This window comes from Ursus americanus, chromosome 29 (assembly GCF_024610735.1).
Source record: "Ursus americanus isolate L20-20 chromosome 29, mUrsAme1.1.p, whole genome shotgun sequence".
NCBI classification, from domain to species: domain Eukaryota; kingdom Metazoa; phylum Chordata; class Mammalia; order Carnivora; family Ursidae; genus Ursus; species Ursus americanus.
The window spans coordinates 23,791,637-23,805,949 of NC_142155.1; positions in this window are offsets into that span (position 1 = coordinate 23,791,637).

Consider the following 14,313-nt stretch of genomic DNA (forward strand, 5'->3'; position numbering starts at 1 on the left):
TCATCCTCACAATGACCCTGAGAGGAAAGGAAAACAGACACTTTAATCCTCATTTTACAGGTAAGGAAATCCAGGCCCGCAAAAAGCAAGCCAAGTGTCCCAAATCACGAGGCTATTGAGTCGAAAAATCATTACTCTGAGTTTTCTGACTTCTAGTCTTCTGCTATTTTCACTGCCCCACTTTTCTGCTATCTTTCTGTACACCTGGTATCTGTACAGGGGCCAGAATATGCCTGTCTCTATCAAAGAATAATTATTAGCTGTACCCTAACCATACCCTTCACGCTGCTCTCATTTCCCCTCAGCATCAGCCAGACTGTACCCAGAGCTTATGCACACAGAAAAAGTAGGAAAACAAAACACTATGAGCCAGTGACACAGAGATACTCAATAAATAGTCCAAAGTGTGCTCAAAGATAAATAGGTCAACATCTCTCCTTGCAACATCCCTAACCTTGCTCCCAACAAGAATGATAGCTCCGGGGAGCACTGCATTTCAGGATCACTGGGCGTTGTTCTGCGCCTGATGAAAAGACGGTAAGCAATTTCCCTCCCACACATCTCTTAATGAAGGAGTAAAATAAATGGAAGGGACGGGAGTGGGTCCCTGCCTCCCTGTCCTGTGTTCCCTCTGCCCATCAAAATGTCCAAGGATATAAATATTTGTACGATTCTTGATACATGTGGCAGAATCATGTTGTCGATCATGCTTTAACAGAAAGCTGATTTCTCATATAAGGCTCATAACCAGAAGGCATCCGAAACTTTTTCACAGTAAAACGTGAATATCTAAGAAAACATAATAATAGTGTTACCTATCCCTAGCTTGAGGATTAAAATGTTAACGATAAGATGTAAGGTATCTTGGAAAGGTAATTTAGGGGGCCTAGGGCCATATGTTACCCACTTCAGGCCTGTGTGTAGAAAGCCCCAAAGAGAGTCTCCTTTCATAACAGATTATTTTTCTCTTAAAAAAGAGCATCTGAATTCATTGAAGTAGGCTTTTGAATTTCATTATTTCACATACTAGGTACACAAGTGAAACACACAGTTCATCAATTTCATTACATATAAGACTTAAAATAATGTGAGATTTTATTTGCCTCTTTATCAGCAACATGTGGCCAGTTCTGTCCCCACGTGCAATGCCTTCCTCTAAAAAAAAAATTAAACCCTCTTCTGGAAAGGCTTCTTGTGATTATGATGTTAGGTAATTGAGTATGGGCTGGAATGATGGAAGACAGTAATTCACAGATGGCGAGCTCCTCATGATGGCAAAGGCCCAGAGCATAACAGTGACTTTGGATGGGGAGATAGAGTGAAGGAGAAGCTCGTCGAAAACAAGGAGATCAAAGACTGAAATGCCAGAGTGCCAGATGGTCATCCATGTGAATGCAGACATCTCCTAGGGTGAAGGCAGGGCACATGGCTGAAGGAGAGATGGAGAGCCAGGTGCCCAAAATTGAGTGAGTAAGTAGAGAGACAAGAAGGTTGGTGGACATCAATATAAGAGATAAGATGACATAGCCAGATAGCATTAACCTCAGACAGAAAATTTACTAAGGGGTTGAGGAGTAAACTCCTGGAAAGTTGCAGTGAAATGGGAAAGAGAATGCAAACTAGTGTCCAGATTCCCACACCCAGGGAACGTGGGGCAGCTAGCAGCCTACATTTGAAAGAGCTGCAAGGGAAGTGCTTACGGTCTCCAAATCAAGCCAGTCTTCAGGTAGGCAAAGAGACAAAGGAAAAAGTACTAGAAAGCCTGAAAGTATAGACGAGATTGTTAGTAAAGAATTCTAGAAAAAGCATCAGGAAGATGAGCAAGGTGAAGGAGAGGGGAGAAGAGGAAGGAGAGATTAGATCAGAGGAGAGAAATCATGGTTGAACTAATAAGAGTAAGGGAGAAAATAAGTAATGACTTAGTTTTTGGTGGCGACCAGGACCAACGTGCAAATCAGCTTAAAAGAAAATACCTCTATAATACCTTCATGTTGGAAGTTTGAATGGAAGTAGAACAGTAACTCTATGAGTTCCTCTGGATGCTGAGTGGAGAATGAGTATACAGCAGGGGTTCTCAATGCCAAGGGTACCTCAGAATCTTTCAAAGAACTTTTATAAAACATAGATATCTAGGCCCCGCTCCCAAACAATTAAATCAAAATCGCTGAGAGTGGACGTGAACACTGGTAGTGTTGGGCAACAGTATTTTTTTTCAGAGATTTTTAAAAAAATTTTTAAAGATTTTATTTATTTAGGCTAACAGAAACATGAAAAATGCTCAACATCACTAGCTATCAGGGAAATACAAATGAAAACCACAATGAGATATCACCTTACACCAGTTAGAAGGGCAAAAATTAACAAGACAGGAGAAAACAAATGTTGGCGAGGATGTGGAGAAAGGGGATCCCTCTTACACTGTTGGTGGGAATGCAAGCTGGTACAGCTACTCCGGAAAACAGTGTGGAGGTTCCTCAAAAAGTTAAAAATAGAGCTACCCTATGACCCAGCAATTGCACTACTGGGTATTTACCCCAAAGATACAGACGTAGTGAAGAGAAGAGACACGTTCACCCCAATGTTCATAGCAGCATTGTCCACAATAGCCAAACTGTGGAAGGAGCCCAGATGCCCTTCAACAGACGACTGGATTAAGAAGATGTGGTACGTCTTCTAGATGTGTACATACATACGATGGAATATTACTCAGCCATCAGAAAGGATGAATACCCACCATTTGCATTGACATGGATGGAACTGGAAGGGATTATGCTACGTGAAATAAGTCCAGCAGAGAAAGACAATTATCATATGGTTTCACTTACATGTGGAACATAAGGAATAGCATGGAGAACATTAGGAGAAGGAAGGGAAAAATGAAGGGGTGGAAATCAGAGGGGGAGATGAACCATGAGAGACTACGGACTCCGGGAAACAAACTGAAGGTCTGGGGGGATGGGTTAGCCCAGTGATGGTTATTAAGGAGGGCACGAATTGCATGGAGCACTGGGTGTTATACACTAACAATGAATCATGGAACACTATATCAAAAACTAATGATGTACTGTATGGTGACTAACATATCATAATAAAAAATGTATTTTATGTATTTGAGAGAGTGAGTGAGAGAGCGCTCATGAGCAGGGGGAGGGGCAGAAGGAGAAGCAGACTCCCCACAAAGCAGGGAGCCCTATTCGGAGCTCAATCCCAGGACCTGGGATCATGACCTGAGCCGGAAGGCAGATGCTTAACCAACTGAGCCACCCGGGTGCCCTAGAGATTTTATTTTTAAGTAAGCTCTACACCCAGTGCAGGGCTCAACTCGCATCCCTGAGATCAGGAGTCGTGTGCTCTGCGGGCTGAGCCAGCCAGGTGCCCCGGCAATGGTATTCTTTTACGACCTCCAGCCGCTCTTACAGCCAGGGTTGAGAACCGCCCATACACGGCAGCGGTTCTTGAAGCTGGTCGTGGGCGACCGGTATCACCGTAACCTGGGAACTTGCTAAAAATGCAAATTGCGTCGCCCAGACTTACTGAATTGGAATTCTCCTGGTTGGGCCCAGCAACCCACGTCTTCACAAGGTGTCTGGGTGACTGTGATGCGTGCCGAGGTTTGAGCGGCAGCCGTAACGGGGACGGGGTGGAGGTGGGGCTCAGCTGCGGCACCGAGGCCACGGTAACTGTGTGTGTAAGTATCCGTCATGGTCAGCAGGGTTCTGTTCTCAGCAGCATTTTATGAGCATTCTTACTGCCCAAATCTTTTTATATATAATTTTTGGGCAGTTTGATAGGCAAACAAACACAAACAAATACACACACTCACACACAAATTGTTCATCTGACCTAAGACTGAACCTTTTCCCCTATGTTTATCATGAACATAAATCCTGCATGCTGCGGTTCAAACTAATTTATTTTTTTAACATCATTGCTGTTTTTTAATTTAAATTCAATTAATTAACATATAATGTAGTACTGGTTTCAGGGATACAGGTCTGGGATTCATCAGTCTTATACAACACCCAGCGCTCAGTACATTGTATGCCCTCCCTCATGTCCACCACCCAAACACCCCTCCCTCCACCCTCTCCCCTCCAGCAGCCCTCAGCCCGTTCCCTATGACTAAGAGCCTCTTATGGTTTGTCCCATTTCTTTTATTTTAGTCTAAAATAAATACAGAGACCAGCCAGTTCCTATCAGGGGGAAGGGCAAACACACTGAAAACTTGCAAGGAGGCAGCAAACTCTCCATCTAGCCTGCTTTAGGAAGAATCGTAGGATGAAGATAGTGTTTTAATCATGAACTTTCAAGCCGAGAATATGAATACATACAATGACATCTGTTCGTAGTCTCTATTTTTAAGAAAAAAGACAGGGAACCACTCTCAAAAAAAAAAAAAAAGAGGGAAAGAAAACTAAGAAGAGGAAATTCCTCAAATTAAACAAGTTGAAATATTGGCAGTAGGGGCAGTAAAACACACATAGAAATGTGGTATACATTTCCTGAAAATGTTAGCTCTTCAACGGAAGGGATCATGTTTCATATTTTCTTAAGTAAAACAGCATATCCAGGGTGGTCCATAAGTTTTAAATAATAACAATTTGCTCTCCAATCTGGTCTCATTTAGCTTCCTTTTTCACTGTAACATCTTGAATTTCTCCCAGGGCTTAGTTTGCAATTCACTTAAAAAAGAAAAAAAAAAAAAAAAGCTAAGAATAAACGTATTTTCGGGAGGAAAAAAGCAAAATCAAACAACAGCTTCTTCAAGTTTGGACTCAACTAACAAATCATTTACACAGAAAAAAAAGTCTTTTCACTTCAACATACAAACTGTTCCTTCAAATCTTCATTACTGCTTACCTAGAGCAGTAATTGTTTCCTTCCTCTTTTCATGTCACTTTGCTGCAAGATTAATTTTCTTATAGCAAAATTCAAAAGCTTTCAGTAACCTAGCGCCCACTGATAACCCATGAAGTATAAACAAGCTATTTACCAGGCAGGCAACCAGCTCTGGGGAAAACTACAGGAGAGACAGGAATGTATTGATCTTAAAAACTGAGAAATTCCTGGAGAGATTTAAGGCCATCATCAACTTTGGGAACGGGGCATGCACAGATGGAGTAACAGGTAAAGAGAACCCCACTAGATTGCTCTCCCTCTTTCTCAAGTTTCCTTTGAATCACTGCCTGCCTCAGATCCTTGGTAAGTCAGAAGGCAGCAACAGCCCACAGAAGGGGGGATGCTGACCAGTTACCCTGAGCACTCATTCTTCAGATCCCGTCAGCAAGCCTGCCTCGGGGACAGTAGACCACACATGAGATAATTGACTTCTCCTCTTTAAAACTTCGAGGAGAATCCTGACCAGAGGAATGCGTGTTGGAGGGGCAACAGATAAGTGGTTAGCTGCAGTCTGGTGTCTAGGACTCTTTGCCCTGGGGCTCGTCTTCTAATATCTTAAAATCACAAAAGAGCCATGAACTAAGGCCTGAGCCCTGGTATCTCATCTTTGTACTTGATGACTCCCGGAGGAACATCAGCTTGCAGCCTAAAATACCTGAGGTTAGAACCATTACAGAAGGAAAACCACAAACTGAACAACATATATTGTATCAAGCAGAAATACTGGAACAGACAGATTAAGAATGTAACACGAGCACAACCAAAGTTGTGAAAAAGATATTGGTAATAGGAAGCGGGAAAAAAAGTCAAAAAAAGATCCAGATGAAAAGACTAAGGAATAGTGGATGGAATAAGTAGCAAGCTGAATAGAGCCAAGGAATAAACTGTGAAACTCAAAGAGCAGACGGAGGAAAACTCCCAGAAAGCAGGGGGGAGAAAAAGGTCTTTGCATGGAGGATAAAAGTAGACAAGGTGACATACTGAACATAGGAATCCAAAAGGAGAGAAAGAAAGGGAGGAAAAAATATGTAAGGAAATAATAAAAACAAATGTCCCTGAATTAAAGAAAGATGAAAGAACTCAGATGGAGAGAACTGAGTGCCCAAGAAGAGAGATTAAGAACTCAGATACTGGGGGCGCCTGGGTGGCACAGCGGTTGAGTGTCTGCCTTCGGCTCAGGGCGTGATCCCGGCGATCTGGGATCTGGGATCTGGGATCGAGCCCCACGTCAGGCTCTTCTGCTGTGAGCCTGCTTCTTCCTCTCCCACTCCCCCTGCTTGTGTTCCCTCTCTCGCTGACTGTCTCTATCTCTGTCGAATAAATAAATAAAATCTTAAAAAAAAAAAATTTTAAAAAAGAACTCAGATACTGGATTGGAAAATTTAAGCACATCAAAGAGAAAAGGAAAATTCTAAGAACTTTCAGAGAAAAAAGCATATCTCCTACAAAGTTACAAGAGTCAGACTGCATCAGATTTTTTTTTTTTAAAGATTTTATTTATTTATTCGACAGAGATAGAGACAGCCAGCGAGAGAGGGAACACAAGCAGGGGGAGTGGGAGAGGAAGAAGCAGGCTCCCAGCGGAGGAGCCTGACGTGGGGCTCGATCCCATAACGCCGGGATCACGCCCTGAGCTGAAGGCAGACGCTTAACCGCTGTGCCACCCAGGCGCCCCTGGCATCAGATTTTTTAATAGTAACACTGGATCCAAATAGTTAGGGATTTTCCAGATATCATTCTGTTCCTGATTTCTAATTTAATTCCATCGTGGACTGAAAATACACTTTGTATGACTTGAATCCTTTTAAATTTATGGAGACTTGTCTTACGGCTCAAAACGTGGTCTATCTTTAGCAGACACTTCAGCAAAGAAGATATATATAGATGGCAAATAAGCACATGAATAGAGGCTCAACACAATTTGTCATTAAGCATATGCAAATTAAAAACCATAAGGAAATACGTCTATACACCAACCATACCAAGTGTTGCCAAGAATATAGAGGAACGAGAACTCCCCTATGCTTCTGGTTGGAACGTGAAGTGGTTCAACAACTTTGAAAAATAGTTTGGTCATTTTTTAAGAAGTTAAACATACATATACCATCTAACCAGTCATTCCATTCCAAAGTATTGTCCAAGGAAAAAGAAAGTATATGTTCATACTAAGACGTGTACTTGAATGGTCCTAGCAAATTTACTGGGAATAGCCCAAACTGGAAAAAACCTAAATGTCCATTAACAGGTGAATGGAGAAGCAAAGTGCAGCATTTTCATACAATGGAATTCTAGTGAGCAATACAAAGGAATGAACTATTGATACGGACAATAACATGAACGAACTTCAAAATCAAGAGTACATATTGTTTGACCCATTTATATAAAATTCTAGAAAATGCAACCTATCTATAGAGATAAAAAACAGATCAGTGGTAGCCAGGGGATGGGGAAGAAGGTCAGGAAAGGGTGTGAGAGCAGGATTACAAAAGAGCAAAAGAAAACTTTTGGGGGTGATAAATATGTTCGTTATCTTGATAATGGTGATGGTTTCAAAAGTGTATGCATATATTAAAATTTATCAAAATGTATACTTTAAATTGCAGTTTGTTGTAGGTCGATGACACAAAGATAAAGTTGTGGGGCGCCTGAGTGGCTCAGTCAGTTAGGCGTCTGCCTTCAGCTCAGGTCATGATCTTGGGGTCCTGGGATCGAGTCCTGCATTGGCCTCCTACTCAGCGGGGAGTCAGCCTCTCTCTCTCTCCCTCTCCCCCTCCTCACTGCTCATTCTCTCTCTCTCCCAAATAAATAAATTAATTAATTAAAATCTTTAAAAAAAGAGAGGGAAAATAAATATAAAGTTGTTAATATGAAAAAAAGTTACCAAAAAAATAAAATTTTTGTCTGAAAAAATAGATGATATACAGACCTCCATTGTTTATTAAAAAATAAACAAAGAAAATAAAATATATATACATATATATATTTAATGAAGTAGAACTCAGATTCTAGGTAATAACAACACAGTGGTGTGGAGAAGCCGGAGGGACAGGAAATGATGTTTATCAGTTGGAGTCTAGTCAAAAGGCAGAAACACAAGCTATTGTTGACAGAGAGAATTTAACGTAATTCAGGAACTGCTAGCCAGGTTTAAAAGAACTAAAAAATTAAAAAGGAATGGGGCACCTGGGTGGCTCAGTTGGTTAAGCATCTGCCTTCGGCTCAGGTCATGATCCCAGGGTCCTGGGATCGAGTCTCACATCGGGCTTCTAGCTCAATGGGGAGGGGTTGCTGTTGGTGGAGGTGGGGATAGAAATCAGAAAGTGAAAGTAAAAGGAAATAAAAATGAATGAATAAATGAATTAATGAATGAATGAAACAGAAGAGTCCAGCACAGACCAGTGGCCAATCTGCTATAAACTAAGGAGTGCAGTTGGCTCAGCCTTCATAAAACTTATTTTTTATCATTCACCTTCAAAATCTAACATTTCATCAAAACAAAATACTGTTGACTATGAACAGCCCATTTTCTGATTCCACGATGTAGTTCCTTAATGTCCTACTGCCTAAAATTCTATGTCCAGGTCCCATCTCTATGTAACGACTTTTCACCTATCTGTCAGAGTCTAGTCCGTATCCCGCCTCTGCAAGATGTTTTCCCCAATGCCCACCTTAGAGTAGAGAGAAATTAATGTACGAGACAGACAAAATAGCACTTTATCATAATTTTGCTTAAATATTCGTCCTTTTCTAATATGTATTAGAAGTTTTTGTTTGTCTGGGGTTTTGTTTTTGTATTTACCTTCTGTTCTAAAAATCCAGTTCTTTGCAGTGTAGTATCCTAGGAAACATATCGGTTGTGTTCATCTGTATATCCCATAATGCTTAGCACTTGTGTCTGAAATCTTGGAAGTGTTTCCTAAAATGATCCGGGGGGGGGGGGGTGGAGAAGAAAAGGAAAGAAGAAAGGAAATGCTGGACTGAATGAATAAATTGAATTTCAATTCGTGGTTCTCTTAACGGTGAAAACTGGTCAACAAAGCATCCAAGCTCACTTAAAACCATAAATAACAATTTAGTAACAAAAGATGTCATCAATTTTATAATTTTTATTTCTCAGCTATCTGGAGCTTCTTTTTTTTTTTTTTAAAGTATCTGTTTACCTCAGCTGATATGCCCAGCAAGAAGCAAAAACAGCCATGGGGACAGAAGAAACTCAGAACCTTTTATGGGAGGTGGCATAGCTGGCTTTGAAGAGGCTGTCCTCAGTGCAAATTCTGAGAACGCTCTTCAGAGGTCGGTGATGTTGGGCAAGTCTTTCAAGCTCTGATTTTCTCTGTTGAGTTTCCTAACCTAAAAATGGGGTAACAGCTATTGTGGTCTGTTGCTGACTGCCCTGTCTCAATTTTCCTTTAAGTGACTTGATGCTTTGTGGGGAAAAGGGAGGCTGTTGCAGAGTTTTCTTGTTGAGAAGGTAATGAATGGGTTGGAATCACCTGGACATACTGTGGGGCCCAGCATCTGGGAGGAAGGTCGACCAAAAAGAAGGTTAAAGGGTCCAGACAGGCAATAAGGTAACGAGATGCAGCAGAAGTTTCCCAGAGAGACTTGGAGACCATCCGGCTCTGAGCAGAGCTGCTTCCAGACCAAGCGCAGTTTGGCATTGAGGCCCAGTGCCTTCTGGCCTCTGCACGCTGAAGCTATAGAGGCTGGGACAACTAATCAGTACCGGGTGGGCAGCATCAGGGGACCTCTTCGCTCTCTGTGCAGACCTGGGAAATCTCCTGTAATCCTGCTTCCTGCTGCAGGAACCAGAGCAGGAATGAGAGCACATAGGTCCTTTACGGGGATGCCAGAGAGCCAGCTTACACACCTGGTGGAAGGCATCCCTTCCAGGACTCACAGAAATACCTAGCAGATGCATGGAAAGTGGGGAGCTGACGGGCAGGACTGAGGTCAAGCGATACCATTCTGGGCAGAAGAACCGTGGTAAATTGGGTATTAAAATTTAACAGTATTTCATTTTTTAAAAAAGATTTTATTTGTTTATTTGTCAGAGAGAGGGAGCACATAAACAGGGGGAGCGGCAGGCAGAGGGAGAAGCTGGAGCTAGGAGCCCGATGCGGGACTCGATCCCAGGAGCCTGGGATCATGACCTGAGCCAAAGGCAGATGCTTAACCGACGGAGCCACCCTGGCATCCCTGGTATTTCATTTTGTATATACCTCAGATGGATGAAGTCAAGACATGCTGCTGATAACGGTATGTACGTCACTCTGTATTTTGCTAGTTCTAAGATTCCATTAGTTGTAAACTGCACCATGCATTTAAATAAGAAGGGTTTTTTTGGGGAGAAATTTGCCCATAACATCAATCATAAACAATGATTATAAAATAAATCTTGAATTCAGATATCATAAACTATAACAAAGAAGAATCAGAACCGAGGAAATATGGTATTTATACTACTTAACAAACTTGTCTGTTATTCAGCAAGTAAAAAATTAACTACTTTTAATGCTTTGATGATGGTGAGATTCCTTACAAACATTCCTTTGACATTTTGAAATAGGCATATACAGTTTTACCTAAAGTTTTCGTATAGAAGAATGGAATGTAGAATATTTTTGTCAATATTCTTTCCCACTAATTAAGATAACTTCATTTTTTTTAATGTAAGCAAGCTATTTAAACAGTAACTTTCAGTAGAAAACAAGGTGCTAATTTATACCCCCCAAAAAGGGGAGAAAGTACCTATTTTATTAAATACTTTCTAAAAGCTTTTGGTGTGTTTCATTTGGTCACCATTAGAGGTTGCCAAAATTTCATCAATTTATTCTCTGTGGAAATGTAGGTATATCGTAAATAAGTATTTAAGTAACATTTTACTGGGCGCAAAACACTGTGTGCTTACCTAAGACTTAAAAATGAGATATTGCCCACATACTGTAGAATATTAACATTAAAACAGACATTAAATGGTGAGAAGAGAATGTATATGTGTAGAAAGTATGTATATGTATATGTACATATATGTATATACATGTGTATGTATAAAAAGGAGTCAACTTTGGTTAGTTGGGGGATATGAGGAAAAAAGAAATCCCTTCACAACATAATAGTAATTTTTTTTCTAAGATTTTATTTATTTTTTTGAGAGAGAGAGTGAGCAAGAGAGAGAGAGAGAGCACAAGGGGGGAAAGAGGCAGAGGGAGAGAGAGAAAGCAGGCTCCCTACTGAGCAGGGAGCCTGACTTGGGGCTTGATCCCACAACCCTGGGATCATGACCTGAACCAAAGGCAGACGCTTAACCTACTGAGCCATCCAGGCACCCCAATAGTTATTTTATCTGTAAAAATTGGTGGTTATCATGGTTTATTCCAGGAGATACAAAGACAATAATAGTTTCTTAAAATGTATAATTATAGCGTATGTAGAAATATTTGCCTCAAGCTGCAATTTACTTTTAAAAGCTGTCGGAAAAGTATGCGTGTGTAATAAAAATAAATGTATTTCCTACTATTACCTATAACTTTCATCAGAAGTTAATTATTTTATCATTCTGGAATCCTCAATAATACAAGTATTTCAGGATTCAAACTGTTGATAAATATGTTGTTTTGAACACCATTTTCCCAGAGGAGCCTTTCCTGAGACCTGGAACAGCCACGTCCTGTCCCATCTAAACTATGTTCTCCTCCCCTCATTCTTTTATTGTCATAAAGCATAATAATTTTAAATTATGCATTAATTCATATGGCTCTTTATTGAACACCAGTCTCTACACAGCTAAGCTGTGTAGCTTAGCTGCAAACTGTGAGAGAAATACCAGGCCTTTTGCTCACTTTTTTGTCCCAGCATCTAGCACATATGTGGCACCTAGTAGGAACTTAATAAATATGCATTAGATCTATTCATATTTCCCCAGTACCCTTACTTTACTCCTCTGGCTACCTCTCTTTATTGACTCCCACCTTCCCAGCACTTCCATTAACCCCTGCAAAGTATTCACTGAATACAGGAACTAGAAGGATATCACTGAGAAGCAGGAGAAGAAACGATGCAACCAGATGGAGAGCTGCCCTCCAAGATGGTGCCACCACCACACGAAGAGAGGAGGAAAGGCCCACCCTCCCCAGAAATGCTAGAGAAAATTGGGAAAGGTCAGGGAAAGAAAGGTCATTGACCTCAGTGTCCTCAGAGCCAACAGCTGACTTTGCAGGAGAGCCCTAGGCCTGGGACCTTTGCTCTCCTGTGGTATTGGGAAAGAGCGTGGGGCATAGGGATGCCTGGAGAACCGGAAGTGGAGAAGCAAGGTGGCAAACACCTGAATTTGAATTTAGATTCTGCCCTTTACTAGATACGTAACTTTACAAGTAGGCTTAAATCCTCAAAGGGTTGCTTTCTTTATTCAACTGGCAAATGGAGATATCGTTGTACACCTCGTATTGTTGAGAATTAAATGAGAGCGTGCTTGAGAGTTTGAACACAGTGACAGACCCACACTGTGGCCTCAGTTAATGGAACACAGCCTCCATAATGATCTGATCCTGGCCTTGAATTAGATGGATGAATGAGATGAATCAGCCTCCTTGATCTTTTCCTGTTTTGTAGAATGAATCATCTACCCAATTTCTTCCCCAAAACTGAGATATCATATCTTAAATATGCAAAACTATAGTTTTTTTTTTTTTAATTTTACCATAGGCACTAATGAAAGACATGTTGTTCTGCTCCTACTGTACCCTCATATGCTCCACTGGAGTCCTGGGCACTCTGCAAGCTTTCTCACAAGATAAAGGCTGTTCATCTTACTGTCTGTGCGATGGGGCCAGAGCCCCGCTTGAAGGCCACTTGCAATACCTCCAGTGTAGTTTTAGAAATAGGATGGTAAGTGGGCCTGTGCCTTAATTAATACTATCTATAGAGAACATTTTTCTGTAGAGACTTTTTTCAAAGCACTTTCATATATGTTATGATGTTCAAACCCTCACGATGATGATGAACTGGGGCCAGAATTATTATCATTCCCACTAGTTTCTTCTCTTACTTTTTTTTCTTAATCTTCACCCCGTCCCCAGAATCCAGGCTAAGACATGAATTTATTTGTCCAAAGTAATATCACCAGCACATGAATATTTGAAAGGAAGAACGGGTGCTTTATACTGAGCTGGTAGGTCAGGAATCTAAAACACTATTCCTATCTTCTTTCCTTCCATTTTCTGGTAACTTCTCCTAATCTGCACCCGCCTTTATGTCCTTCCCCTGGGACTCTGGAATGCAATACTAATGTGATCCCTAAACGACAAGCCTCAGAGAAAACAAAACATAATAGCCATTGTTTTTTATTATTTCGGCAGAGTGCTAAGTACAGTTACAAGAAATCCAGCACTCATGAATCATGCAACGACACGTTAACTGAACTGAGCTGTTAACAGACTTAAAATGTTGAAGTGAATACTTGCCGACTTACGTTGTCATGTTTCTGCCTTTTAAATAAACTACCATATAATCATCTGAATATAAAACAAACAGCCTGAAACTGTTTAAACTAGCCATAACTTGAAAACTAAAACTTGGAAACCTCAAGGCATATTACTTTCGTTAAAAAGTGATGACCCTCAACCTCCTTTTTTACATCTAGAAATTTTTAAAAATATTTTTTTAAAGTAATCCCTACACCCAATGTGGGGCTCGAACAGACAACCCTGAGATCAAGAGTCTCATGCTGTACCGACCGAGCCAGCCAGGTGCCCCCATCTAAGATTTTTAAATAGTTAAGAGAGAGATGACTCTTGTTGAGGATTCCGTCTTCGAGCAGAATTTATGTTGTTTTCTTACAAGGAAAAAGGAGGATTTATAAGCAACCTTGCGTGTAATACAATGAGCAGGGATTAGCTCGTTCACATTTTACAAACCTGACATCGTCAAACGTACCAAATTCTGAAAAATGTAATTATTGGTACTTTTCCTCTCTAGTTCTACATTCTAGATGCCTTCCACCATCTGTGCTAGGAACTTTGTATCAACGTGGTTTGCTTGCAGAATAGTATAGTGTAATGTTAACAAAGGCATGCTATTAATTATCGTCTTCATCCTGAGTAATGTTCAAAAAAATAAAAACCTTAATCATGTAACAAGTCCAGTCAATGTAATAAACATCAAATCAAATACTCCTTGACCTTTTGACACTATTTTGACTTCCTAAATAAGTCCCATCATAAATCTCTTGTAAACCCTTCAGGCTTTAGATACTGTTTAAATATTATGCTTCTAAGGCCTATAGATTCATAACAGAAACCAGGGACTATCAAAGGTAACTAAGGCGTCTGTCTTTCCACAACATTTCCTACTGATTATCTCATTTTGAAGGAATCTAAGGAGGAAGCTATATGCCCTACCTGAAGATAAAGGGGG